A 24,629-nucleotide genomic window follows, 5' to 3' on the forward strand; every position below is an offset into this window, starting at 1 on the left:
TCACTCGTTTTGGCAAAGACCAAACATAATAATTTTAATATCGATGATAGAAACATCACAACTGCCGATGAGGGATGACAAGGTCGCATGGTACCCCATTGAGGAGGTAAGAGTAGGGGTGTCAATTGAACTGGAATTGGTCAAATCTGATGCAGTCTAATGCGAGTCCATTACAAATGGACCTGGTCAATCCAGTTCAGTGAAAATTTTGGATCATTTTGGACCGGTTTAATTTAATACTTGGACCAACCAATTTGTTCAACTTCATGTTAATTTAGATTGTTTCCAATTCAAACCTAGTCCATTGACACCTATGTTTTTATCTTGGATCAATGGACCAGGATATTGGTTCAATCCAATATAAATTCATTACAGATGTCCAATATATCTTATTGGTCCATCTAGTTCATTTAAATTTAATATATCTTATTGGTCCATCTAAATTGATTTTGATTTGGATAGAGTTCAACCTAAAACTGGTCCATTGACACCCCTAGGTAGGAGAATGAGCCAACCTGTAGATATAAATGTAGATTCTCTAGATGTGCATTTATGGGAAATCTATTTATCTTCAGAAATGCATTTCTCATGTTTTATGGCTACGTTTGTTTCGGGTGGAAAATTGAACTGGGGTAAACTTTACACCCTGGTTCGATTTTACCGGCGTTTGGTAAACATTTTGAATTTTATTTACATCAACAATCGATGTAATAAATACATCGAAATTATCGATGTAAAAGATAATCGCTCTTTCTTCATCTTTCTTCTCCTTCTCTCTCACTTTCTCTCGCTTTCTCTCTCTCTCTCTCTCTCTCTCTCTCTCTCTCTCTCTCCTTCTCTCTTCTTCTTCTTCCCCCTTTCTTTTTCTCTTTTCATCACTGCCGTTGCATTGCAGCGGCAGATTTGAACCCACCTCCGAAGGGAGAGCTGGAAAGGACCTAAATCTAAACCACTACAACCAGTTGAAAGTTGGTTCAGGACTAGAAAACAGACATCATCTCCCTCTCTCTCTCTCTCTCTCTGATAAATCTCTTGCTGCAACAAATCAGAAAACAACGTAACCTCCATTTATGTTAATGTAACCAAACAAGACGAGTGTAAATGGGCACAATGACCGGTCCATATTTTACACTCTCATTGAAACATCATATCTCAACTCCATTAGTGTAAAATTACATTTACACCGAAAACAAATACAACCTATAGAAAAAAAATAACTTATTTTAGAAAGTGGTTAATTACTCTTCTTTTGTTTGTTAGTTAAAGTTAAACAGTAACTATTTTATTCCATTATGTATAAGCAACTTTCCCTGTAAAGTAAATAGTTTTGTATCCAAGTAAGAGAGAGGGTAATACTCATCCAAATACTCCAAAATTATTCTTTTTCATGGAACCTATTAATGCTAAAAAACAAAACACACTTTAATTGGTCAGCTCTTGCACTAACAGATTTACCCACCCCTTTTTACCAAAAAATCGAACAGGGTATTAATAATAGCAGAAGTTGTTCAATTAAATTACTTATTACTTTGTCTTTTAGTGCATAAAATAATTAAATAAATAAAATATTGGAGGGTGTAGTAATTAACCTGCCCTACTTCATTAATTTTAAATAGGAGCGACAACAGGACGGGGATCCCGACCCCAATCCCTGATAGGGATAAAAATTTTCTTCCATCTCCAATCCCCAATGGAGGCTGGTTTCCCACAAGAACCCAAATCCCCAAAAATTTTTATTTTTAATAGAATTTTTGAAAAACAAATTTACTTAAAATAAAAAAATTAAAATATAAATAATATTTTAATCATATTTTGGCATATATAATATAAATAATATCATATATATAATAATGCATGTAATATAAATAATATTTAATATATATATATATATATATTTAGGGACTAAAGTATTGGTATTGGGTATTGTATCGAACAACTTAGATATGGATACGGATACGAATACAAATACGCTTAGAAAATGCATGGATACGGAGGAAAATATGGAAACATAGGAAAATGCATAGAAATTCCATAAATATATTAATAATATTAAGTTTAATGTCAAAATAATTATAAATAATATATAAATACATAGAAGCTTAATGGTATATATAAAGAAATATACTAAAAATAATATAGTGAAATGCATAGATACTATGCAATTTTATTGATAGTGCATCAATCAAGAATCTAAGACATATTATATAGATTCTTAAAAATTAATACATGCCAAAGCCATTATTATTTTATTTTCTATATATTAAAGTCCAAGGCACAAAACATATGCAACTATTCTATTTGAATTACAATGTTATATTTCTATTTTGCTATTTTTAATAACAATAACAAAAAATAAAAATAAAAAGTCAATTCTTAAATGTTTGGTAAACAATATTTTCATTTTTTAAAAAACAAATATGTTATTATAAATTGTAAAGTAAATTATTAATTAATAATTTATAAAAAATATATAATCTTACTTAAAATATATCAAATGTAGTAAAATTTTGAAGATACATATCATATGAAAATTCATAAATTTTAATTATTGAAATAAATTTTCCATTATTAATATTTTTATTTTATAAAATTTCTAAAATAAAACGTTATTTTATTTTTATATAAATGTAGATTATTGGAATTGACCAATTTAATTTATGTTATATTCACAAATATTTTGTAAATAATATTTTTTATTTTTTAAATAGTAAATAAATTATTATTTAATGAAAACTAAAATATTAATTTATAATTTATAAAAAAATTGAATATACATATAATGTGCAAATTTATAAATTTTAAGTAATAAAATAATTATTCTATTAATAATAATTTTATTTGTATAAATTTCTTGAAATTAAAAACCAATTTTTGGTGTATATATATATATATATGATAAATTATTTATTCCATTGTTCATAAAATATTAAATTTAAAAATTATTCCTTTTAATTTATAGTTGCAGTTGTTGAATATTAGTATATATTGTTTATTTGGGTTGTGTGTAGACTACTAAACTTTAATGTTGTAAAAGATTAATGTATTTCTTTTATTATTAAAATGTGGTAGGTGGCTTGATGGTTGAAGAGGCATATACTTTTAGTTATTGCATGACTTTAGTTTTATGTTCGAATCACGCCAGCCTCATTTTTTTTAAGTGAGATGCAGTTTGTAGTTGTCTTATAAAGCATGGACGTGGACGACAGGGACGTAGTCATGCAATAACTAAGATAAGTATGGACGTAGTCAGTGCAGTGCGTATTGGATCGTATCGCTCGATACTATAGAATATGCACCAATAGCGTATCATATCGATACACACGACTACTAAGATAAGTATCCAGTCATGTATCCTAAGCCAGTGAGATCCGATACCAATATGATACACCTCATATCGAGCGAATTGTATCATTATTTTAATCCTTGCATATATAAATATATATATATATATATATATATTAATATCTAATGTAAATAATAATAATAATATAAATAATATTAACCGGGGTTAGGGTTAGGCAGGGACTTCATTCCCCATCCCCGTCATCACTCCGCCAAAACAATCGCTAACTCTAACCCCATCAATTCGAAAAAGTTATGTACCTGGTGGGAAGAGAAAAATTGCTATCCCTAATTTTAAAAATGTGTTTGATCTCTCATTTTAAGCTGTTATGTGAGATAGAGAAGGACAATTTAAAAGTTTTTTTATTAAAAAAAAATTGATTTGAGCATGTGGCATTTTTGTTAATCCAACATATCCATGGTGAAAATACAAAAAACGGTAAACATTGACATGGGGCTGGAGAGTTTGGATCTGCTGACGACAATACATCGCTGTTCACATAGTCGCATATAGAAGCATCTTTTGTAATATATATAACCGATGTTTCCGATATATGGCTGTATGAATATATGACCAGCAATTTATTATGGTCAACAGATCCGGATGCCCTGGGGCTGCTTCTTCTCGAATCCAATTAGTGGTGTATCCTCCGAATCACTTCTTGCTTGGATTAACATTCAGCGATTGATGTTGACTTTAAAGTCGGCAGTCGACACTGATTTTGAAGACGCAATAAGCAATTTAAAATTGAAGTTAAAAATTAATTATTCCACACATAACGTGTGGCCCTCAACGCGATGTTTTGATTGTTTTTTTTTTTTTCTAAATTTTAAGAAATTGTTCAAAATTCATTATCACTTTTTATGAATTTTCTTAAATTTATCGTAATTTTTTAAAACGCCCAATACTCACCATGTCAGTAAAACAACAGTAATTTGATTAACGGATATTATTAATTTACTATTTTACCCTTCTTCCGCCGCTGAAAATTTTCTTTTCTATCTTGTAGTTTAATGTTCTGTACTCGGAAGTCCACTGGTTTCAACGTTCGCTTCTCGTAATTTCACAATGAATACAATAAGAACAAATTTGAACAATCAAGTTACCGAAAATCACAATAACAACGCCTCACCCATCGTATTCTGGATGGGCTTCGACAAATCGGTCAACTCCGATCTCCTTCGGCACCAATAAAGCAAAGAATGCCGATTCTATTAGTTTGAAAGAACGAAGAGAACCATTTTCTTCAGCAGATACAACAGCAGAAGAAACAGGCATTGCCCTAACTTCGCATCCCCTATTTCCTCTTCCTCTCTGTCTGGAGTATGAGACTGGCAGAGAAAACAGAAAAGTCGGAAAGAATAATTGCGAGCATAATTTATCCCAACGGACTGCTTTAATAATGGGGGTATCATTTCAATTTAATTTTCCTACTTTTTTACGAACAATGGTTTTTTAGTAAAATATGGTATTCCGATGTGCGGAATTTCCAATTTCGTAAGCACGGTGGTTTCTCGGCATCATTAGTTATTTCCGGCGAGATTCCTTCGCTGTGTAGACGGGCTCTAGGTGCCGCTTGGCCGGAAATTTAGAGCCTTGTTGCAGCGTAATTGGTTGGTTTTCTTCGTTTTGCGTTGGAAGGCTCTTTGAGCTTCTTCCATTGTAGTCAACTTGGCGTAGCTGTCAAGGAGTGAACTACACCACCAGCACTGACTAGGAACGGTGGTGGTGTAACTGGTGACTCACCATAAGGGCAGTTTAGTCATGAAACATGCATTAGGTTGATGTGGATAATTTGGGTAATTGAATTTTAAAGGTGTTCTAATGGATGGTGAGTTCTAGAAAATAAAATCTCACTAACATGGTGAGTTTTGAATGTTTTGAAAAGTTATGTTGAGTTTAAAAGAATTCATACAAAGAACGAGTGGCAAATGGGTGGTTTGGTCTGAATTCGGTAAGGGATGAATATCAACCCACCTATCACCAATCATACTTAAAGAGTCATAATCCATCCTGACCCACTTGATCCATCCAGATTGACCTTTAACCACCTCCATTCGTACTAATCCACCTACTATCGCTTATAGATACAAAAATGGGACGGGATGGCTCGTATATGCAAAATAATAGAATTTGAGAGAATAATCTATCTCAAGACTGTCACATGACAAAAACGAGTCAATTCAACCCATATACTCGAAAATGCAAAAATTGTAGATAAATGCAGAAAATTGAAGAAAATTTACAGAAAAATACAAAAAATTGTAGAAAAATACCAAAAATTATGAAAATTACTAAACAAATTTAGAAAATTCAGATCTTTTGCAGAAAAAATCAGAAAATATGCAAAAAAAATAGAAAATTGTAGGAAATGCATGAAAAACACAAAAATACAAAAAATATGGGAAAAGACAAAAGAATTGTAGAAAATGTAGAAAAATACCAGAAAATTTTAGAAAATGTAGAAAAATACCAAAAAATGCAAAAATGGAAAAAATACAAAAAATGCAGAAAATAATAGAAAATTTACAGAAAATGCAAAATAATGCATAACTTTTATAAAAGTTCTTTCGAAGAGTACTTTTATGAAAGTATTTCTACAAAAGTACTTCTATAAAAGTGCTTTCATAGAAGTACTTTCATAAAAGCACTTCTATAAAATGCTTTGTGTTCATAAAAGTACTTTTATAAAAGTGTTTCCGTAAAAGTGTTTTTGTGTAAAATTGCTTTCATAAAAGTGCTTGTATGTGAAAGTACTTACATAAAAGTATTTTTGTAAACGTACTTTAATGCTTTCATACAAGTGTTTTTGTAAAAGTACTTTAATAAAAATGTTTTCGTGTAAAAGTGCTTATATAAAAGTATTTTTTATAAAAGTGTTTTTGTGTTTTCATAAAAGTACTTTCATAAAGTGCTTTTGTAAAAGTACTTTCCTGTAAAAGTACTTGTGTAAAAGTGCTTTCATAAGTCATTTTCATAAAATTACTTTATAGAATTGCTTTTGTAAAAGTACTTTTGTATAAAATTGCATGTGAACATGAAAGTTTACGTAAATTTATTTTATTTCACTTTTATTTTCAAAATGAAATGTAATACAGTAGTTTGGAAGTGTAATGAGATGTTAATAATCTACGAGGCTTTGGTTCAAATCTCTACAACTTTTGTTTTTTAAGATTTGTTGGGGTCAAGATTGCCCGTCCTATAATAAAAAGTGATGATGGATTTTGGACAATTTCTCTTAATTTTTTTTCAACCGTTCACATGGTCGCCTTAATAAGACCAGTTGATGTGATGTTGTGTAAATTCTTTTAAACCTGAGAAGTTCATGAATGCCATGCGTGCAAATAACGTCGTAGAAAATTCAAAGTTGCACTTTTCACAAAAAAAAATATAAAAAAAAGAAAATTCAAAGTTGGACATTTATATATTGAGAAATGCTTTCATAGAAAGAATGCAGATTTTCTGTAGTCAAGTGCGTGTGCCTTGAAAATTTAAAGAAGGGAACTTTTGTCATTTAAATTTTTCTATTAATCTTAACGGTTAAATGCTTTAACAAAGTATGTTAAATAATTTTAAAAATCATAGGGTATATTTAATTAATTAATTGAATTGATAGAGCCGAATCAGAATCTGATTCACATTTTGAGCAGAATGGCAATTCACCAATTTCTCATTTGAAGGAATGGCCATTTCCGATTAGACCTATTCATGGAGTAGGCCGGGCTTTTACTCTTCATAAACAGGATTTTGTCAAACCTCAGCCCGAGCCCAAACCTGATCCTCATATAAAGCTCGAAAACCGACCTAAACTTGCCTGAAATGAGTATTTCATTAATTTACAGGATAAACAAAAGGGGAAACTAGAAGAAAAGTTCTAAGGATGGCAGTATTGGAGCAACGCCATGGAAAGAAAAGTTCTAAAGATGGCAGTACTGAGACGTCATTGGAACTTGCAGATACGTCTCCAAGGTGGAGGAAAAAGAGGGCTTATAGAGGTGTAGATGTGCCTGATGCGGAAGATGGTTCTAGGACACTTGAAATAGTGCATAAGAGGAGAGAAAAGAAACGCAAAGTTGAAAAATTCCTGCAAAAATGAGCCGCACAAGCATATGGTTAGTGGTACTGGAAACCGAAGGATTAACAAACCAGACTTTAAATCAGGGAAATTATTGAAAGTTCAGGCAATGGACAGAGATAAGAGCAAAAAGAGGGAGTTGAAAAAAATTGCCACAATTGGAGGAAAGGGAAAGGTGGGGCGAAAAAAGCAAGGAAAGCATTGGTTCCTGGTCTTGCTGGTTCTTTGAAGGTCTAGAAGAAAAGTCCCCAGGATAATTTCGTAATAGGCTAATAGCATACAGAGAGAAAGGGAAAACTTAATAGTTTCGTAATAGAACAAAAGGGCAAACTTAACAAGAGAGAGAGAAAGGACTCACTGTCGGAGAGAGAGACTACTAGTGGCACCTGTTCTTGAGTTCGCCGGTGCCTAAATTCGCATCTGATAAATGAGCCTGAGTTGAGATTCTGAGAGTGAGAAGGAAGTGAGAAGAGGAACAATGAAGAGAGAGAGAGAAGATTCACCACCCAAGTTCACTGGTGGTGCCAGTGAGTGTTCGCTGATTCGTTGAGATTCTGAGAGTGAGAAGGAAGTGAGAAGAGGAACAATGAAGAGAGAGAGAGAAGATTCACCACCCAAGTTCACTGGTGGTGCCAGTGAGTGTTCGTTGATTCTTGTCTTCCTAAGAGTGTTTGCCTGTGAGAAGTGAGAACTAAGATTTGGCTAAGTGAGAATGAGATGAGTGAGAGAAGAGGGGGGGTTAGGATATTTAGGGTTTAATTCGTATAAAGGTCAAGCCGGGCCGGGCTCGGACCAAGCTATTTTGACAAATCTCAAGCTTGGCCCAAAAAAATTCGAGCTGGACTTTTAGGCCCAAGTTCCAGCCCACGAGCTCAAATCCTTATTCAAGCCTGTCTAGGGCCGGGCAGGCCCGTCAGGCTACCCGGCCCATGAACAAATTTATTCCTGACCCATCCCCAAGAATCGGAATCCCATTCTAGTTTCTTAAAATAACAAAATACAAAATTACATTTAAAGCCCTCAAACCCTTTTCACTACCCTATTCCAAACCCCTCTCTCACTCATTTTTCGTCTCTCTCTCTCCTTGTAGCTGAAGAAGAACGAATTTGGACAGAAGCTCTGATGATGACAAGGTAAGTCACTATCGATTTTGCTCTCTCTCACTCTCTCTCATTCCTCCCCTGTCTTTCTATTGCAGACCTGACCAAACCATGGTGATTTCTTTTTGCTATTAGATTTCACACTCTCTCCTCATTACTCCCTAGTTTTTCGTTGCAGATCTGACCAGACCACAACATGGTAAGTTTCCTCCATGTTCCTTCTAGCAAAGTATTATTTATATAGATCTTAGTAGAAAGTCTGAAATGCATGTTAAATTTGGTTGTTTCTACTGGTTTGCTACCTTGCTAAAGTGTAATTTAATCTGTAAATAGATGTTTCTACTGGTTTGTAAATAGATTTTTTTTTTTTAATTTCAGAATGTGATTTGCACATTTAGAATTTTGAGGATGGTCACTTCTATAGCTAGTTATGAATATAGATACCTTTAAACTGTAATGGGAATTCACAAAACTTGAAGATGGAAATGGAATTCAAATTCTGTACAGCTAGGATTTTGGAATTAACATCATAACCTTCTAGAGCTCTGATAAAATTTTATCTTTATTCTTCAAAAAAATGATAGATAGCAGATGCTAACTGCTAGTCAAGTTTTCCATTCTACAACAACCAACTATTCTAAAATCCACACACTACTACATTGCAGGCTATTTTATGCAGTTTGGTCTCATGTTTAACCTGTTTGGTGTTACATGGGTAGAACCTTCAGATGTAATGTTGTAATGTTGTCTTTAGTATCTGAAATGTTGTAATATTGCTTTGCTTTGCTTGTTAGATCCAATGAGGTTGTATCCAGGGAACCTCTCCCTTGTCTTCTTTTCAGCATTGATGAAATTTTCCATCTTTCAATTAGGAATGGTCAGCCTCAAAGCCCAGGCCGGCTTAGAGCCAGGCCCAAGCTTGTATGAAGACCCCTGTATTAGGGGGCAAGCCCAGCCCAGGCCCAACCTTAATCATCCTTAGCCCGAGCCATTCAGGATCTTTGAGAGTTGACTGGATATGGACCTAGCTGTTGGCATTTTTTGCATAAAGTGGCCACTCTCAGACAACAACTGAGATTCTCATGTTTGTTATCCAAAGTTTTAACATCGCACAACCAATGACCTTGAATCTTGAGTTGTCTCATTCCTATTTTATTAACATTCCATAATGACTCCATTTACATGCTACATACAATCAAGCACAATGGAAAAATAAAATGGTACCATTTGATTTCATAGTTTCCTATCAATTCCACCTAATAAGTTATTAAAAAGCATTGGTACTCAATTTTCATGTCTGCCCACATGAATATATCAAGAATCACTATAGATTTTGTATGATAGGAATAGATATGAAAACTCTACCTTACAAAAAGTTGATTATTTCTTTTTCATTCTTTTAATTTGCTTGCCATGATCAGATCATGTTCATGTGTTTGGTGGTCATCTCCTATGTGGAATCCATTGGATTATTTCTTTTTCAAGCTTGGATTGTTTGATGAAGACAGAAATTAGAGAAGATCCACTCAATTGGATTGTTTGGCCACGAGCACCCTCACCTCATCGTACTACTGTTCTAATAATGGCCAACTGATCAGAGCCCCTTGTATTAATGTATTTACACCAAATAAATCTGATACATTTCATTGTTTCCAATGGTTTTGGCATAATTGTTCGATTCAGTGGCTTTTTGGATGGCAGAGTGACCCTTCTGAAAATATCAAACCTTCCTGCCTATTTTCTTTCCCTAAGATATGAGATCCAGTTGGCTTTTTGGATGGCAGAGTGACCCTTCTGAAAATTACTATCAAACCTTCCTGCCTATTTTCTTTCCTTCTTTCCCATATCCTTCAAAGTAACCAAAAAATTAGAATCTCTTCAACGAAATTTTCTGTGGAGGGGCTTGGAAGAGGATAAGAAAATTCATCTTGTAAACCGGGACAGGCCTGTTTGCCTGTGAAAGAAGGGGACTGGGAGTAAGGAAGTTAAAGGTCTTTAATTCTATCTCTTGAGTAAATGGATTTGGAGGTTTGGCTCTGAAAGAGGAGCTTGGTGAAGGACTTTAATAGCTGCTAAATATGGTATTGACTGGGGCAATTGGAAATCTTTGGATCCCTTTCAAAGTTCAAACTTGGGGATGTTCTTTGTGGAAGGGTATTATGAAAGCTTTCCCTGCATTCATAACAAGGTACCTGTTTTTTCCATATACCATCTCCAACTGACCTAACATCAGAATGGTTTAACTAATCCATTCTTACCATGTGGTTTGCTTAAGGAGGATTCTGTAGGCACCAAAAATTTTCCAGGTCTTGCTAACCTAGAAAGATCCCATAATGGTGGTATTTCAGATGCAGATATCTCCACAGTCAAGAAGCATAGTTTCACCTCTTCAAGGAGAAAAAAAAGAGCCATAAAAGCAGAAAAAAAGGGCAATTGTCACAAGTAGATCTGAGAATCTAGTTAAAGATGGCTCCTCAGTTGCATGGTGGTTTCAATCTCTCAAATCAGCGTTTCATGGTTTGTGCAACCCGATACTTTGAGGTAGTTTTTGAGGAATTCTAAGGCATCCTTGTACATAGACCCTAAGGATGACTAACCAGTGGCATGCAGGTAAATTTAATTAGTATGCTGAGTGGTGATCACCATCTAGTAGTCCCTCCCTAGGTTATCCACCTATGCTAACGACAACTAAATCAGATGATCGTAAGCATCCAATCTGTCAAATTGTTTTTGAATAGTCAGACTTTATACCAATAAAATTGATTTAAATATATGCTTAAGATCATCTGTTTAAACTATGAACTCTAGAATTGCACTTTCCTAGGGAATTTTAATCCTTTCTGAATTGGTTAACAGTAGATCCTAACTTTCCATAAAAAATTGATTAAAGGTTGATATTTCATACAAAAAAAAATTTGTTTTTTCAGGTTGCAGATCTTGAGTGTATTTTTGCTATTATTTGCAACCTTGTCACGAATACCAAAAGTTCAGATGAAGCACTGGAGATGGAAAAGCTTATATCTACAAAAGTTTCCCAACAAGCAAATGATAAGCCAGCATTACGCTTAAAGATGTATTACTAATCTTTGAGGTTCTTTCAGGGGCAAAACTGGAAACTTTGGCTGATTCCAATTCCAGCTTCTAGTTGAACCAAACAGCAGGAATTGGAATTGGATTTTAATTCCTCACTGAACCAAACAGATACCAGGAATAGGCGATTCCAATTCTGGTCCTGTCTGCCAACCAAATGCACCCTGAAATCTCATTCTTAATGGAATGGCCATTCCCTCCCCCTCCTTTGGGAATGATAGTTCCACTCATCCAATTCCGATTCCAGCCTGAACCAAACAAGCAGAAGGAATAATAAACTATTCCAATTCGGATTCTGATAGATTTTGATTCTGATTCCAACTATAAACGAAACAGACCCTAAGTTCATTTGAAACTCTTTTTGAAACTAATTCAGTCATTTTGAATTTTAAAATACTCATACTATGGATATTTGGGGTTTTATAAACATTTTACTGATCATTCGAAGAGGCACTCTCAGCCCCATGGACAGAGCCACCGCAGGACAGAGGCAAGGCAGGTGACATGAAAACTTAAATCATAAAACCATGGGTCAAAGATAATTTAAAAAAGGGTTTGACTATGATACTGAAAATACATGATAATCAATCAACTGGTATCATAAAGGGGTGATCAATCAAGTGGTATTCATCAAAATTCATGGAATGCTTTGATTGGTCAAAGCTCTTATGGTACCATATAATATCATATATTATTTTCCCTTTTAAAAAATAATGGAGCTTGATGCAGTGTTTCTAAAATATAGATGAGGTTAATGAACTTTAACCTTTTTTTTTCCTAACCAAGTAAAACTCAAAATCATAGATTTCCCTTATTAAGGATAAGTTCTCATTGGATTCATGATATACAGTTTTTGAATGTCACCATTCATCGACCAAAATACATTTTTGGTAATTAAAAAATGTATAAATACATAAGAGAATAAGAGAAAAAAAATGAAAGAAGAAAAAAATAGGATAAGTAAAGATTTATCATAGGTTTTTAAGCATTTTTGTAAGCCTCAAGCTGGACTAAAAAGTGGAATACTCACTAGGGGGATGTTTGGAATCATGTCCATTTTTCAAAAAAGCAGTGCCACGTTAAATCCACATAGGCATTTCAACAAATACCCATGTATCTCATTGTTTGGCTCAGCAGATTATTAAAAAATCGGGTATGCCTCGAAAATCGGGACCCCACCGTAAACCATTTCCCCCAATGGTTGACTGATGTGTATCCTATGTGGTGCTTACCTGTCAGCACATACATGAAAACAGTGATGAAAATCACCTTACCAAACAGCACAATGTTGTTCACTGCCTACGTGGTGTAAGCGTTTTTTTGTGAAAAACGGGTCTTGCAAGCATGAGTGTTTTTTCTTGAAAACCAGTCCCAAAAAGCGCTCACACTTCCAAACACCATGCAGATCAACCCATGAAAATTCTCATTTAAATATTGAGACCTAGAAAGGCCATTGAGACATGAAGTCAGCTGTTCAACAATCTGATCTACTCTGAGTCTTACAAAACTGTTTTAAGTCTTTAACTGAGAAGAAAGATTTGACGTTGGAAACATATTATAGAAATATAATGAGGTACAAAATAATTATTTTATCCACTAAGATTTCATTAGGTATATTTCAATGTTTTAAAAAACAACTTGGAATTGGAATCATTATGGCCACCAGTTTTCGAGTCGATGGTTGTACCATTCGATTTGAACAAATGGCCCATTCTGACAAAACGATTTAAAAAATTAAAAAAATAATAATTGACTTAAAAACGGCCAAAAACTATTAAACAAGTGATGGTTTGACCACAAGGGTCAATGGATCATTGACCAATTCAATGGTTTTTGTCAAAGAATCAGGTATAGGATAAAACGGAACTGGTTGCCTGGATGATTTTCGGGCCAAACAATCTGACCATCCTAATCAATGGTGATTCAAAAACCATGATATATTTTATCCACTAAGAAATATAATGAGATATATGACAATACTTTGGTGAACCAACCGATCGACCTGAGTCCTAATCTGAAAGTGGAGGGATGTAACTTGCTTGTCATTAACACAATTCATTCCAGTACAAGTGATATTGGAAAATTGTTTTAAATGAAGACCTCGCTGAAGGAGGGAATGAGTCAGATTGCAAAGAGGAAAATGCTGATGGTAGGGATGCCATAGACAAGGAGTGGAACGGACAAGAGGGCATTGAAGGCTGGGAGGAACACTTTAACAACACTACAAAAGAATTCGCAAGTAATTTTGCATTTTCTAGCGTTCAACACAATGAGGACGAGTTGAGTCTAAGGAGCAAAAATATTAATAAACGAAAATTTTAATATAGACTGTTAGATGAGTTGCTAGGATTTGCATTAGGCGTCAAGTCAATGAACTTAGTAGGATGTTTAAACCTTCTATTTGCTTTTTGATGGAGACTAGGGTTAATCCGATTAGAGCAAAACAGATTACTGCTTCTTTTCATTTTGATATATAAATGCCATATTGTTGAATCTATTGGACTGGCCAGAGGTCTATGGGTTTTATGGGATTCATCTGCTTGTTCTATAGATATAATTTTATCTAATGATAGACTTATACACTCGCACCAATAATTCCTGGTTCAATACTTTTGTATATGCCCCCCTCGCAAATTGGATCAGGTAATTAAGGATGTGGGATTGGATCAAAAACATAGCAGACAACACCAATGGGGCGTGATGTGTTATGGGTGACTTCAATGCCTTGAGAAGAAATGAAAACAAGATAGGTTGTTTGAAGATATATCTCCACCACACTAAAAACTTCAATCATAATATGATCGATTATTGTAATCTCATGGAATTAGAAATGGAAGGATCCCAATTCACATGGAGAAACGGCTTGACTAAGGAAAGGATTGACTGGGTTCTAACTAATGCCGATTGGAGAGATATGTTTTTCCTTCGGATAAGCTTTTGAATTTACCCTTCATGGCCGTTGGTCACACGCCTATGATTCTGGATACAAACTCTAATGTAACTAATGAGCCTAAAGGCCATGTGGTGTCTTGACCTCAATATTAGTGATTTGATTAAAAAAGCTTGGAGATTGATGTAAAGGAGACTAGGGCCTACCAGTTTTACAAGAGGAGGGACAATCTTGTTAAAGATTTAATTTGGAATAAACTTCATTTTGAAAATATAAAGAAAATGAAGGAAGAAATCCTTGCAAAGCTCCAAAGTATCCAAACGAGAATAGAAGAGGACCCGGACAATAGGAGTCTATGAACCATGAGAATGCTATGAATAAACTTATCAATAACATTCTTGGTAGAGGAGGTTTCCTAGGCTCAAAAATCGAGGGTTGACTGGTTGAAACTTGGAGATAAAAATAATAAAATTTTCCATACAATTGCCACCATTCATACAAACAAGAATACAATAAAAAAAAATTAAAGATGATAATGGAAATTGGTTACAAGAGAGAGAGAGAGGATATTAACAAGCTATTCTACTTTAAGTTTGAGGAAAGATTTAATTGTGCCATTGAAGATTTGAATAATAATCTTTGCAAGGAGGTTACGAATGAGGAAATATATAATACTCTCCTTTCAATTCAAGATTGGAAAGCCCCTAGGCCTAATGGTCTTAATGTCTTATTTTTCAAAAAATTTTGGAATATTGTTGGTGATTCTATGTGTCCAACCATTAAAGCATTCTTTCATTCTGGGAAAATGAACTGTAATTTGAATAGAACTTTTATTTCACTCATTCCAAAATGCCAGAATCCGGAGGTAGTCAATGATTATAGACCCATTAGCTTAAGTAATGTGGTTTATAAAATTATTTCTAAGATCATGTTTAACCGCATTTAACCATTACTAGATGAAATGATTTTTCCTTTCCAAAGTGCCTTTGTTCCAAATAAGCAAATTACTAGTAATATTCTCATTGCTCATGAAATAATGCATTCTATGAAAAAGAAGAAAGGTAATTCAAGAATTATAGTACATAAAATTGATAGGGAGAAGGCTTATGACAGATTGGAATGAGATTTTATTTGGAAATGTCTCAAACAATTTGGGTTTTATGATATCAAGACTGCCTCCTTCCAGATCCTCATCAACAACTCCCCTACTAGAATGATCAGGACTAGGAGGCATTAGATAGGGAGATATGCTGTCTCCTTATATTTTTGTGCTTTGTGTGGAGCCTTAACCAAGAGTCTTTGTATGGAGGTATCTAGAGAAGATAAATTAATTGGTTGTACTATCTCTAGGGGAGGTCCCTCCATTCCCATCTTGCAAATTGTGGATGCCTATGCAATTTTTGCTAAAGCATCTATTGATGCATGCTTTAAAATGAAAGGAATCTTGGACAATTTTGCCAAGGCATCAAGACAACTGCCCAATTTGGAAGATTTCCATAGGGGATAAAAATAAAGCTTATTTTGGGGCTCCCATCATTGATGGAAGGGTTTCAAAGGAGGCTTTTAATAATCTAAATGAGAAACTATAGAGGATGATGGTAGGGTGGAAAAAGAATACGCTATCTCTGGCTGGGAAAATCACTCTAACCAATTTCGTTGCTTCAATGGTCACCCAGTTTATAATGCAATCATTCAAAATTTCGAATAACTTCATTAAATGAGATAGAGAAAAACTCAAAGATATTTTATGTGGTCTAATTCTAGAACCCATAAACCCATCCGTCATGTTAACTGGAAAAGAGTGAGTCTTTACTCCTAAATCCAGGGAGGTCTTGGCGTGAGAAACCTTAAATGGTTTAAGAAAGTTCTATTAGCTAAATTGGGATGGAAAGTAATGACATACCATGATAACATATGGGTGAAGATGGTTAAAGTAAATATCTTAAGAATCAAGTTTTTTAAGAGACTAAGCCAAGACAGGATACCTCTTGGGCTTGGAGGGGTGTTTTAAGTGCTAGGAAGCTTATCAATATGTCTACTTCTTAGAGAATTGGGAATGGGAGGTTGGTCAATTTTTGGGCTGATACATGGGCGGGTACCAGCCCAATTATAAATGAAGTCTGTCCTGACACAATAACTAATTAATTTAGTTATGAAGATCAATAATGTGATTAACCAAGAAAATAAGGTATGGAGTGAACATCTCATCACATCATTAACTCCTTCTCATGTGTGGCAACACATAAAACCAATTATGATCCCTTCCTTGGATATGGAGGACAAGATAGTTAGGAAATTTACACCCAATGGAAAATTTTCGGTTAAAACTGCTTATAATGAGGAATGCAGATTTAATGGATGACAGAATCTATCTCACATCTACCCAAAGAGTTTTTGGAAATTTAAGTTAATGCCAAAAATCAAAATCTTTCTTTTCCTCCTTCTTAGTGATAAACTGCCTACTAAGAATAAGTTTATAGCCAGAGGTTTAAGTATAAACCTGTTATGTAGTCTGTGTGGGGAAGATGCAAAATGTTGATCACCTTTTTTTTAAATGTGAGATTTTGAAGCAGGTGTTGGAGAATTGTGAGTGAGTGGCTTCCAATTCCATCGGATGGTGGATCTTCATTTAACTAATGGTGGTCCAGTCTTGACAATCTGGATCACTCTAATTGCAACGCTTACGTTAAAGAGAAGATTACATGCTTGTTATGGTTTATTTGGAAAAATAGGAATGACAATAATAGTATTGCTTCTTCCCATCTAATTGTTAATAGAGTTGTGAGATATTGACAAGCGATTAAGAGTAATGTATTAAGTGAGAACCATTCCAATAGTAAGAAATGCATTTATATAGGATGGTTCCTTCCTAAACATAATTATATTAAGATAAATTTTGATGCCTTGCATAGAGGTGATGGTGGATGTGCTATTGGTTGTATTGCTAGGAACTACCAACGGAATGATCTTGAAATCAAGGCGTATTGTATTGGGTGTGCTATGATAAATCAAACTGAAGCGTGGGAGGTGATCAACATTGCAAGCAACTACAAGGATAATTGGATCATCATCGAGGGAGATTCGAAGTTAGTCATCGACTACCTATCCCCATGGAGACTGGAGAACATCATCACGGAATGCCAAAACCTTATGTCTATATTCAACCTAAGTATATTGTTCAAGCATGTGCATGGAGAAGCGAATCAAGCAATTGACTGGTTAGCTTGCCATGCTCCTTCTATCCAAGAAAACTTGTCTATCTATAACTCAAGTGATTTTAACTTCATTTGTTTAGATGATTTGTGGGGAAGGGCTACCCCAGGCTTGTGTAGCTCCTCTGTTTTTCTGTAAAAAAAAAAAAGAAAAAGTAAGGCCATGCTTAAAAACAAGTGCTTATTCAAAGTAAATGGTTATTTGGGCTGGGACCACATTATTAAGCACTTATTGGTATTTGAGAAATAAGTCCGAAATAAGTGCTCATTTTAAAAATAAAGGCTTATATTTTAAGCCCAAATTTCCAGCCTTTTTAAGTGCTTATACAATAAGCACTTATTCAATTTTTTCTTCTAAAGTTATCCTTAGTTGAATTTTAAAATACCAATTACAATATTATCCCTAGTTAAATTTTATAAAAGTTCTTTTGTAAAAGTGCCTTTATAACATCTCAGCCGGGGGAGCCTAGAGGTGTTGGAGCAATGTCTGCTTGCCCGACGAATACTGCCATATGACTCCAAGGGGTCCTTGTCAATGCGTCTGCCTAGATGCTGGCTTATTGAGATTGGGGTAGATCTTTTGCCATATTGTTCCTAGCCCCCAGAGAGGCGGCCATTTTGTGGAAGACCTCCTATTGGGCACTGTAACTCATCCAACTACTAGGCGAAATAGTCCAAACGTTGAAGTACCACATTGAACTACTCATGTGTGAACAGGTTTTGAGCAGGTGGGACAATATCTTGGTTATCAACCATTGCTAGAAAATAGGTTTTTTTTTAGAGTTTGTTAAAGGAAAGATATTAAGTCTTTCCCACAAATGACACCAATTATTGCTACTGAATTTGGAGTCTAGGGTAGTGTAGAAATTTTTGAGGTCCGAAGGCTACGGGTCCCACCTGCCAAGAGTGAAAAGACATCAGAGGCATCGGGAGGGTTCCTAGGGGAAAAGACTCTGATGGTCAAGTTAGTTGAGGACTTAAAGTAAAGTCAAGGTCACTGCAGGAGAGTAAGTTCTAACTCGAGTATGCGTGAGTGTACCTTTAGCTATGATGCCCCTTTTACAGTTAGAGTCACGCGAATGACGAGATAGTCAACTCGGTACTAATAAAAGAAGTAGATCGGGTTCAACGACCCATCTACTATGTTAGCAAAGTTTTGCAAGACGCAGAAACGCGATATCTAGAAATTGAAAAGTTGGCGTATGCGCTAGCCATTGCAGCTTGGAAGCTTCGGCCACACTTCCAGGCTCATACCATCGTCGTCCTCACCAACAAACCCCTGAGGCAAGTCTTGCTCAAGCCTGAGGTTTCCGGTAGATTGACGAAGTGGGACATTGAACTCAGCAAGTACGACATCCAGTATGAACCCCAAACTACCATCAAGGCTCAAGCCTTAGCCAACTTTGTCATGGAGTGTACCTTCAGCGTTGTACTCCCTGAGTTGATCAAGCCTGAGCACGGGGAAGCTTCAACCAGTGTGGCACCTCTCCCGGTTGGAACAAACCCGACCTGGGATGAGGAGCCATGGATCCTCCATGTGGACGACTCGTCAAATCAGCAAGGTAGCGGAGCTGGAATCATTCTGTACGGGCCAAGCAGGGTGAAACTAGAGTATGCGCTTTGGTTCAAGTTCACTGCGTCCAACAATGAAGCAGAGTACGAAGCATTGATAGCCGAGCTTGCCTTAGCAAACGAAGTACGAGCTAAACACCTCATTATTTGCAACAATTTCCAATTCGTGGTCAACCAGGTCACCGACGATTATGAAGCCCGTGAACCGACCATGGTCGCCTACCTAGCCAAAGTCAGAGAAGCTCTGCGTGATTTTCAGTCCTACTTCATCAAGCAGATCCCGAGGTCCGAGAACGCTGAGGCCGATGCCCTATCCCGATTAGACAGCACAAGCGATATCGTACATAGAGAACTTGCCTCGGCCTAGCATTCTCGGGGGGGGGGGCAGGAGAGGTCACTCCTGTTGCGCAAGCAGAGCCGAGCTGGATTGATCCACTCATGAGCTACTTGCTCCACGGGACCCTCCCTGCAGATCATAATGCCGCCAGAAGGGAGGGTAGAGCGCCAGGCATCCAAATACTTCATGATAGACGGATGGTTGTACCGAAGATCCTACATGCTCCCTTATCTACGCTGCTTACAACCTTTCGAAGCAGAGCTTGTACTCTACGACACTCATGACGGTTTGTGCGGCGGACACCTGGGGGGTAGGGCTCTTGCCCAAAAAGCGCTACGACACGGTTACTATTGGCCAACATGAACGCATTTGCGATTGAGTTTGTCAAAAGATGCGACAAATGTCAAAGGCATGCCAACATCCACCACCAGCCCGTTGCCGACCTAAAGTACCTTACCAGCCCATGGCCCTTCACACAGTGGGGAATCGACATACTTAGACCATTCCCACCAGCGACAGGACAGAGGAGATTCCTAGTGGTAGCAGTGGACTACTTCACGAAGTGGGTGGAGATCGAACCTCTCGCGACGATCACAGCATGAAGCGTACAAAACTTCTTTTGGAGGAATATAGTTTGTCGTTTCAGACTACCTCGAGTGCTTATCTCTGACAACAGCAAGCAGTTCGAAGACATAAAGTTCCAGAACTAGTGCAAAGACATGGAGATACAACAGAATTTCACCTCGGTGGCACACCCTCAAGCCAACGGCCAAGCGGAAGTCACGAATAGGGCCATCCTCCGTGAATTGAAGGCACGCTTTGCCCGAGCTAAAGGATTATGGGTTGACGAGCTTCCCAGTGTACTTTGGGCTTATCGGACCACTATGAAGACCACCACGGGTGAGACTCCCTTCAACCTCACCTATGGCACGGAGGCAGTGATCCCAGTCGAGATCGAGGTGCCTATGCTATGCTTGGAGGCACATGATGAAGAAGCAAATGAGAGCGAGCTACGCACTAACCTCGACCTACTTGAAGAGGTACAGGACCTCGCATACATTAGGACCGCGGCCTACCAGCAGAGAGTAGCTCGGTACTATAACGCTAGAATCAAGAAGCGGAATTTCCGCGTTGGAGACCTGGTTCTTCGTAAAGTCATGGTGCTTGAGCCCAGTGTTGGTAAGTTCGGACCAAATTGGGAAGAACCCTACCAAGTAAAGCGGGTGCTCGGGGAAGGTACTTACGAGCTTAAAACCTTAGAAGGGAAACAGGTACTCGGGCATGTAACATCGTCAACCTAAGGCAATACTATCTATAATTGTCGAACTAGGGAGTAGATTGTGAGTCGCCCCCCCAAGGCCTAAGGGCCAAGACGCCGAGCTAACAAAAAGACCTCGGCACCATATAAGTCCCAGTCGCCTCCTCGGCATGGGCATATAAAACCCAGTCGCTTCCTCGGCATGGGCGAACTCCAAAGGAAAGTGGACTATGAATCGTTCCCTTAGCCTAAGGGATAAAAGCGCCGAGCTCACAAAAGACCTCAACACTATATAAGACCTATTCGCCTCATCGGCATAGGTGAAGTACTTTTAATGCCCAAGGCATAGGCAGCTCGAGTATGAGCCCTATGATGCATAGCCCGCTCTAGCATACAATAGGGTGAACCCGTCAGGGACAACCGACATCTACTTAAGTATCCCGTGTGCAGACAGGTCGGGTATATACCCTACTACTTCAGTCAGAAAAGGTTAATTGCACAGCACTTAGCAAAAAAGTGTATTTCATTATAAAGAGTTCATATATATATATACCGAGCTCGCAAGCTCGAAGTACAAAGAACTATTAGGGGCACTCATTGCCCTCACCAGAAGCTTCGGCAGAAGAACCAGCCTTGTTGTTGGCACCAGCTTTGTCGTCGGCACTGGCCTCCTCAATGTCAAGTGGGTCGCCATCGCTCTCTACCTCGGAGTCCGGGTCTCCAGCAGCTTCAAAGGCCATCTCATTTGTAACCCGCGAAGTAGTGATGGCACAAATATCGAGCTGTGGAAAATCACGCTTGGTCAACCATCTACTGAGCTTGAAGCCTTTACGGTAGCCATCCGATCCGGCCTCGATCAGCTCTCCCTCGAACTCCTCCGAACTCTTATAATCCTCAATGGCCTTGACCTTGGCTTCCTCTATGGCCTTGAGAAGAATCTTAGTCCACTCCTTGACGTCGGCCTCTAGGTTCTCCACTTGGGGCTTCAGATCTGCCTTCTCCGACATCAGTGACTCGATAAGCTCTTTCTGAGCTTGTGCATTGTTTTCCAGTTGACTGATCTTGTTGCGAGCTAAATTCAGCTCAGTATGAGCTTCACGGGATGAACTCTCGGCAGCTAGAGCTCACTTCAAGTGCTGCTCGGATTGGTAAGTCAAGGCATGCATGGTGGAGTTCACCTGCCAAGTGTGTAAATCAGTACCGGCAAAACTACAAATACAAAAGTCAAAGAAGAACAAGACTTACCACCATGCAGTGGGTAGCCACCCGAGCCTCGAGCTAAGCAGGCAATAGTTTAGCCCAGCTTGAGACTTCCTCAGCATATACAACTCCTTTGCTCTTATGGAGGCTACACTGTGGGGTCAGGATACTCTAAGCTGATCCTTCGCTTCCCGAAGATGTCTCGGGCGCACAAGGTAGGACCTTCTCCGACTCCAAGTCAATCACCGGAGCCGTACTGGAAGGTTGTTCGGGCTCAGGAATGGTGGGCTCTAGAGACTCGATACGAGCTCTTTTAGTAGCTCACTTCTTCTTCTTTCCTTTCATCCGCCCAAGAAGCTTGTCCGCATTGAGATTCATGAGAGTTGCAACAAAACTTGGCATTAGCAACGTCAACAATAGAATACAGATATCAAAATCAGCTTTAAACCAAGACGACCTACCAGGACTCAAGCTGGCCTGCACGATCTTATCTTCAGCAAGGTAGTCCTTACAGTGGAGGCCGAGCTCTGCCTAAGACTGGAGCGTCTCCCTTGTCTTCAGGTCCAGCCTAACACTGGAATTCTGAATGGCAGCCCTCCAATGGGTAGGAAAAGGCCACTCCACAGGATTATGAACCATGAAATAATTCCATTTCCAAGCTGGGATCCTATTGGGTAGTTCGTGCAAAAGCTTATAACCCGGGCGAAGAGACAGGTAGTAGGTCCGCCTATGCTCGGGAAGGACGCAAGAAGAGTTCCTCTTGATTGACAAGATAGAAGAAAAAATATCAAGGTCGAGAGGTAGACGGTACTCGTAAAAAAGAGAGATTGTCCCTACTACATTTCGGATGGAGTTCGGGTGTAATTGGTCTGTGATAATATTGAAGAACTTCAAGACCTCTATGATCAAGAGGTGCAAAGGCAAGCGAAGACCAGCCATGAGCTGCTCTTCAAAAATTACGATCTCATTATAATCGTGTTCCCAAGGGAAGTTAGTTATGGGGAGACTATAAGTGTACTCATCCGGGAGGTGGTACTGATTTATTAAATCCCTAAGTCCATCCACAGTCATCGTCGAGGGACCGAACCTATCCAACACTTGACCTCGATGAGAAGTAGATGCCAAATTATCCGTGGTCCCTCATGCCTCCCAGGATGACTCCACCTCGGGAGGACCGACCTGAGCCGAGGTACCTTCCTCGAGCTCACCTAAAAGACTATCAAAACTAAGGTTGGATATGACTACGAACTGAACTAAATTGAAAAAGAGAGGCTAGGGGAGACTCACCCAGAAAAAGCAACTGAACTGGGAAAATGGCGAACTGGGAAACCTGAGCTAAAGAGTCTAAGCACGACCTCTGAGCGAAGACTAGTGAACTTATGGCAAAGAAAAATGTCTCAGGTCCCCCTATTTACAATTGCTATGTCCGAGAACCAACGGTCAAGATCAAGGAGATCCAACGGCTCTCAAGAAAATCGGCTGCACTACCCCTGAGGTTATAGATTGCATGATGTCCGCTCATAAACCGTACGCAACCTGGGTTATCCTTGATTGAGCCGAGCAGCGAATTGGTCTGACCGACAAACTATCCGACTGGACGGCCTAGACTTCAGGCCAAATCCACCCGTCATGTCGTGAACTCCCCACACCAGGTCAGGACCCCTGGCTCGGGGAGTGGGGGGCAATTGATGGAGGGTGATCTGGCCCGACCTCGTAATAAGGGGACACGTGGATATGACTCAACATAGGTGACAACTCAGCATAGCCAGCTCGCTACAAAGTGATACTCCACTACCCCGAACTAAGGGTTCTTCAGAATTAAATCATCCCGAGCTAAGGGCACCTCGGTACCAGGTCACGACACCAGTACATAAATCAATTCAAGGTGTACGACCTTTAGCTCAAGAACATCAGTTCGAGGTAGAAACCAGCTCAAGTATACCGATCTGCCCACTATAATCCCGAGAGTCACTCCAGCGGTTCCCAAATTTTGTGGGTCACACCTCATAACAGCTAAGCATTATCTCCCTGTCCGATTCGGGAGGAAGTGATTAACCTTATCAACTGATAATGTTATCTCCAATTATCATGGAAACAAATTCTATCATGGCAATAATCTCGGAACTACTCCGCGAAGCCCGCGGGGACTCCATTATACAAAGGCCTCCCTCCAGGGGCCCAAGGTACGCACGCAATTACTGCTTACTAGCTATCTTGCTCTTTAATTACTCTTAGCTCACACATACTGACTTAAGCATCGGAGCGACCTTGCCGGGTAAGCACCCTCGGGTTCTCTGATTCTTTCTATGCAGATCCTCTACGTCCGTCGTCTACTGGAAGCCGAATCACCTCCAACTAGGAGCAGTCAGATTGCGCAGCATCAATACACATTATGATTAAAACGATCTAACAATAATTATATTAATTCTTTTGCTTGCATCATGTAACCCCAAGTTAATAAATTACTCAAACCTTTTTAATTTCTTATACTTTCTGAAACCACCTTCGAAAAAAAATAGGCATAGACATCCCAAACAATCTCCATTATATAT

The 24,629-nt window shown here is 38.0% G+C and overlaps 1 long non-coding RNA gene across 1 annotated transcript; it reads left to right on the forward strand.

The window, feature by feature from the left end:
- Window positions 1–8,450: 8,450 nt before the first annotated feature.
- On the forward strand, window positions 8,451–11,911 carry LOC148869766 (uncharacterized). Its single transcript, XR_016107697.1, has 3 exons — window positions 8,451–8,551; window positions 8,654–8,717; window positions 11,446–11,911. It is a non-coding gene; the product is annotated as an uncharacterized LOC148869766 (long non-coding RNA).
- Window positions 11,912–24,629: the final 12,718 nt, after the last annotated feature.

Source organism: Nelumbo lutea, chromosome 2 (assembly GCF_056320005.1).
Source record: "Nelumbo lutea isolate HS-2025 chromosome 2, American lotus-T2T, whole genome shotgun sequence".
Taxonomy (NCBI): domain Eukaryota; kingdom Viridiplantae; phylum Streptophyta; class Magnoliopsida; order Proteales; family Nelumbonaceae; genus Nelumbo; species Nelumbo lutea.